This window comes from Dicentrarchus labrax, unplaced genomic scaffold (assembly GCF_905237075.1).
Source record: "Dicentrarchus labrax unplaced genomic scaffold, dlabrax2021, whole genome shotgun sequence".
In the NCBI taxonomy this organism is placed as follows: Eukaryota; Metazoa; Chordata; class Actinopteri; family Moronidae; genus Dicentrarchus; species Dicentrarchus labrax.
In genome coordinates this window covers 22,618,142-22,624,654 of record NW_026136702.1, presented here as the reverse complement: position 1 = coordinate 22,624,654, position 6,513 = coordinate 22,618,142, and positions in this window count along the sequence as shown.

The window sequence follows — 6,513 nt, the reverse complement described above, 5'->3', positions numbered from 1 at the left end:
ACTGTATGAGGCTGTGTGGTGTTGCTATATGCTGTGTGTGACTGTGGGAGTTGTAGTCAGATGTCAGATGAGCTAAAGCCCTGATTACCTTGTAGATAAAACTAATCCATGGAGCGAGAGAGACAGAGAGATGGCCAGAGACAAAGGGAGATGATAATCCTTTGATCCCTGCTGTCTGCCAAGGGAAACCCCATCGCACACATGACCATGATTATCGCTGGTTGTAATTGCTGCATGAGCATTATAATTACTTTATTGATCCTCCAATGGGGAATTCCCTCGGAGCTGAAACACAAAAAGTTATTATCAGTGTCAGCACTGCTCACATGCAGCATGTAATAAGGTTTGAATGAAGCAGTTTTTCTGACAAACTAATTTATCTGAACCCAAGCAACCACTACATATATGACATCATTGATTTTGCAATTTGTAGGACAACGATAACCCTTGATCACGGACTTCATGGGTATTTTATTCAAATTATGGTGACAAAGGCTATAAAGTGGCAGCACACATTAAAACTCTTCTGCTGCCATATGAGCAGTGGTATTGCAAGATATGTAGACTAAGCCAGGACCAATCAAATCAATGAGCCCTATCAATAAAATGAACTTTTCTGGCCACCCTGACCAGTGCTGTATACTCCAGTCAAGTTTTCTGTTGTCTTGGACTAGCTGGTATTTGCACTCGGACTTGTCTCAGACTTAGTCATTGGTCTTGCCAGATATTCTAGATGGTCTTGACCAAGTGCAGCAATATATGTTGTTTTTTTCTAACTTTCTCCTTTAAAACAAAATCATTGATGAAGCAAATCTTTGTTTGACTAGCCCACCCATCCCTTTGTCCTGGCTGGGATCCATTTCACATATTCTTTCCATGTTTTCATGCAGCACTCCTCTGCAGGAAGTTTAGACTGAAGGACATAAATGTCCAAGTGTTCCAAGTGCATACTGTACAGCAGTTCTAACCAAGTCTGAAACACGTTACGGATGGAAAAAGTGTTTAAAAATGGCACCAATGCCAATGCAGACTAAAATAATACAGCACCATGTTCTGATGGACATTCTGGTACAGCTGGTGTTGTCATCTGACTCCCACATCCACCTGCTCATCTGTACACATTCCCAATTTATCCATGTGCTGACACACCTGCTCCTCATTATCTCATCAATCCTTCAGTGCATATATATATTTATTATTTACCTGCTCCTGTTTTCCTGTTCCTGATTTTCTGCCTGATGTCTGTAGTGATGTCTCCTTGCTTGCCTTGCCCCCCTAAATATATTTGCTTATTTGGACTGCCTTCTCATGCCTGACTGTAAGCCTGTTAATTTCAACATTGATTCAGCAAGCAATGAAAACATGCTATAGACTATACTATATAACCTTTGTTTAACCTAGAACTTCTCAGAACAAGCTGATGTGAGCAAACAATTGATTCTGTACACCTGATGCAGTACTGTACCTCCTGTGTTGCAGTAAGATTTCAAGACCCGGTTGGGTACCACTAATAAGTCAGCCTTTTTAAAGGGTTTATGAGCATTAATTAATGGGTTTCTCAATGTGCTAATGCTTAATAGCACCTCCAGAATCACACTTGATTTGTTGTTTTTCTTTTTAATTCCTTAAGAAGACCACTCCAATGAACTTTCTAGAAAGGGGCTGCACGGTATCTGGACCAAAATGCATTTACAGACAACTTATAAACACTGACAACTGCAAAATTAAAGGATTACTCAGTCCCTCCAGGTTTTTGCAGGTTTTTTTGGAATTGCTTAGGCATTTGAAATGAATGGAAGAAATTGCAAAAATTTAAGGCAACTTGTTCTAGTGAGAATAAAATTGCTAGTAGTGTGGGGAGGTACGGCACATGGTTTCACTTGCTCGGATTGGTGAGATTCATTCAGGTTTCAGAATTCACAGGGAGTGGTTGAATTAGCGTCAATTGTTGCAGTCGCAACATTGTAACTTCCTGGAGGGACTTATTACTATAAGAGTCCTTTATTAATGATTTATTAGCATTAATAATTGTGGTTAACTGATTAAATTTTGCTTATGGTTTATTAAAAAGTCAATAACCCTTTATTATGTTAGAAAGTCATTAATAAATGGTCTTGAGTTTATCACTTTCTAACAAGACATCAACTCTGCAGATATAAATGCTAGTAAGTCATTAATTAGGGGTCATGAGTTTCTCAAATGAATTAATGCCTATAAACTGCTAATGCATGGTGACCTATCTGAAAGCACCCCATGGAGGCATGAACTCGGCATGACTCTCATTCACTGACTACAGATTACATCCAATTATTGCACTGACTTTTCTGATAAGCCTTTTGCAGCCTGCTGTTGTCCTCTTTTGATCAGTTCTCTTGGCAGCATGTGGGGACACAGTCATGGGCGCTAATCCCACAAATCACAAGAATCATGTCACAAATATTAAGACTTAAGCTTCTTAACATTCTTCTACGTTTTTTTGTTCATTGATATGTTTGTTCCTCGCAGCCTGGAATTTGGAATGGAATAAACCCACCTAAACTCAGTTCATGTTTAGAGTTTTAAAACCTTCTCTTTTTTGATTAATGTCATGTGAATATTAGGTCCTCTAAAAAGGCAATAAAGCTAAAAATATTGTTTGTGTTATGATTACTTCTGACTGGATGTCATGACTGCAGGTTTAATTTTCCAGTACATAACTGTTTATCAAAGCTCTAATCTTTTTTGTGTCTTTTATCATGTTTGATACACCACTCTCGCTGTGGAACTGGAGATGCTGTAATTCAGATTTATGGAGGAAGAATACTTAAAGGTTTATTCATTCCCACCTGTAACAGACCTCTTTAATAGTGGGGAACCTTTCCTTTTGGACTGACCTCTATTTGATGTTTTGAAATACATTCGGCAAAAGCAAAACTGTCTTCAACAATTTGGAGGTGGAAGTATTGATTTAATTTCCCCCCAAAAAACATGACTCTACACACAAAAGAAAAATGCAAAAGTTATAACCGACAAAGGACAGTTTCAAGGGAAATGTGCTCACTTGCTTTGCGGTTGAAATTGGTTAGACAGGGTTGACAAGTGGAAAGTGTTTCATTAGCAAGCCAACCATCAGAGGTCTCCAAGAGGGCTTCCCCTCTTTTAGGTGGTTTGTTTGGGGGTCCACGTAGAGCCCTTTGTTTAGCTGAAGAAAAGAAAGCTTTTGGTGGTTTCAGAGAGGTTTTTGTTTGGGCCTGACCTTTAGCTTCTACCTCCTTCAGACTCAGTCTAGCTGGCCACAAAGCTGGCTGCGAACCATTTCAACTGGGCATGCTTTTACATTCCAGCTGCATCCCAGGTTCCACTGCAAAATGACATTCAGTGCTGCAGTGTCTTCTACTCATACACCCTATCAAATGCATCCTCCCAGGCCACTGTTAGCCCATTGATTGGTTGCTTCAACCTCTGGTGGACATGTAAGTCCCTGGCCTACGTCAGTGAGCATTATTCCAGATCTAAGCTGCATTCAGTGGGCAGGAGGAAGCTGGCAGTTGCTCTCCTTCTCTATGCATGAAAAATGCGCTTTTGTATAGAAGAGGCAGTGTATTAGCTGGAATTAGCTTGGCTTTCAGTTCTGTTGCCAGACACTTATTGTGTGGCCAGGTGTATCATCAATAACACTGTTTACACTGTGGTATCCCTTCTTTAACTCATATTACTAGAGAAACTCTGTTGTTTGTGTCCATTATTATTGTAGGCATGTTGTGGATGTATGGTAACTGGTTTTATGCTATACCTGTTAGTATTGTAGCAATTCATACTGGTCACCACTAGATGTCAGTAGAGCAGTATATGACATTACAACTCTTCCTTGAAAGAATTGTGCTCACAGCATTTTAATATTTCTCCCTGCTGCATCTGGAGTCTCTGCATGATCTTCCTGCTTCCTCCATTCTGTCTCTCTGTTAGCTGAAGTCAAACTTTGATAAATAAATTAAACAGACATTATGCAGCCAGAGTCTGTGTATACAAGAAGCAACCGCTGGTGTGTGTTCTTGAATAAACTTTATGTTGATGTGATGTCCTCACAAGGAGGACAATGTAAGAAGTAAGAGTAATTTTTCTCAGCTGCCATTTAAAGGTATTTGGGTTGTTGGCTCATGATAGGTTGAAGCTAAGGGTTAGTGATTAAATGTCAGATTAAATGTCATGCTTATACATCAGAGAAGAAATTCAAACCCATGAAATGCAAGACAACAAAGTTAAAATCTTGCCTTTGTGCCATTTTGTTCCTGCTACTCTCCAACAAATGTGCACGCACAGTCAGATTTTCCTTTTCTACTCTCTTGCTGGGACATAAACACAACATCAAAGTCAGTTGCTGCTACATGGGGTGAATGTTGAACGAAAATTATCTGTCATCTCTACAGGAAGGCTACGTGTCCACTCCAGAGACCTGTCCTTACAGGACCAGCTCCTTATTCTCCTGCTTTGTAATGAAAAGGACACAGTGCTGACATCACACAGAGCTGAGTGTCTTTTGAGCCCTGAAATCTAGAGGAAAAAAAATGTACAACATCAGCAGGGGATACACTTCAGTGTAAAACACACAGCAGGGAGGAGGTTTTTAGAACAGAAGTTGTTTGAGTATGACTGAAGTTGTAGTAAAACACCACCACCCAGTGGACAAAGGAAAGAATTACAAAGAATTTATTTGATCTCTGAACACATCCAGTACATAAAAAATGTATATTAGCAGATAATGTGTGTGAATGATAATGTTCCCGGGACAGTATCGTAGCACTTCATTGACTATACTTTTTATACTTTGTATTATTTTCAGTTTTGAACTAGTGTATTTAGTTTCAGTGGTATGGGTGGTGAGTAGTGATGCATGTATTTGATGTAACATAATGTCATTATCCTAATGTATTGTCCTAATAATATCACCGTCATCATCATCATCATCATCATCATCATCATCATCATCATCAGTACATACAGTAAAATAAACACAGACAAGGATACTGTTGTGTTTGTTATCATTGCTTTTTAAAATAATGGTTACACTTTCATTCTTAATCTTAAAAGGCAAAGGTGACCTACTGTATGTTTGTATGCAAAAACACAACATGAGTGGAAGTGTGTCATTATTGGTGAAAAATGATAATTTCATGCACCCACAGAGTTTTAAAGGTGACAGTTTGCCTCTGGCCATGTTGCTTCTTTGTAACAGTTTCTTCTTATGTGACAGGTACTTTCCAAGATAACATTCATCTTCCACAGGACAACAAATAAACTCTTGATGAATAGGCTTTTGAAGCTAGACAAAATTCAAATTTTATCTCATGGGTAAAAACATGGAAGGGTAGAATTACAAATGCGCTGAGATGCAGGATGATTTGGCAGAAAAATGAAGCAAACACCAAATAAGTGCCAAAAAATGCAACTCCTCAAACGGCCACTTGAGTGTGAATCTTCATAAGGCCCCATATTAACATGCCCAACTTTACAGCAGAAATAAACATGTCGACAGCCTGTTGGGTCTTTATAGCTAATTTCCCCATTCATGACAACTGATTTAGTTATGCATAAGTAAGAGTATGGAACTTTGAGTGACAGGTTAGTGCCATCACAGGTGGCTGGTATGAGCAACCAGGCTTTGGCCCACCTCAGCTCCACCCACATTCCACGTATTTATCCATTACAGATTAGCTGAGAGCCAGCACAGTCATGACTGCGAAAGGCCAGAGGCGAACGCACCTCAGAAACCTATGGGTGAATCATAGTGGAGTGTTGAGCAGCTAAAGAACTAGATATTTAACTCTGGAGTTGGTAGAGACCAAAAACAGAGCTAAAGAGAGTGAATATTGGACTTACAATAATCAGGTGGTCAGAAATACAACTCCAGATAAATGCTGATGTCGTTCCATGTCTTTCTACATCTACTAGACGTGTAAATAACTGTTTGCTACCATGTTCACATTATGAAAATTTAAAGGTAATAATATGTATGTTTTTTTATAGCTTGTTTCTGCTGCTGATAAGTGGACAAGAATCACAAGTTATTGCAGGTTTAAAGGACCAGTGTGTAGGATTTAATGGCATCTAGTGGTAAAGATGCAGATTGCAACCATTTGAACAAAGCTCAGCCAACGTAGGAGAACATAGCCGCAAAACTCGCAAAAAACACCCAAATTTCTGCCAAAATGTTTCCCACTGGACCTTTAAATAAAAACCACCTACTTTTGTCAAGGTTAAGACTTCACTCAGCACTCTCTCCATCATCTAATTACAAAAAGGTGTTTATCCTGCTGCACAGGTTCAACACAGGTCATTCTTATATCATACACATATATTTTAATACACTGTTATTAAATGTGCATATTTTATATTTAAACACCATAATGCCATTTGAGTGCACACACATCAAACATTATTACCCTGGAAACCTTCCTCCTAGGCTTGTTAAAGCTATTGAAGTATGACTTCAGGGCAGACACTTTTATCTGGTGACAAGTCTATTTCTGGTTCCTC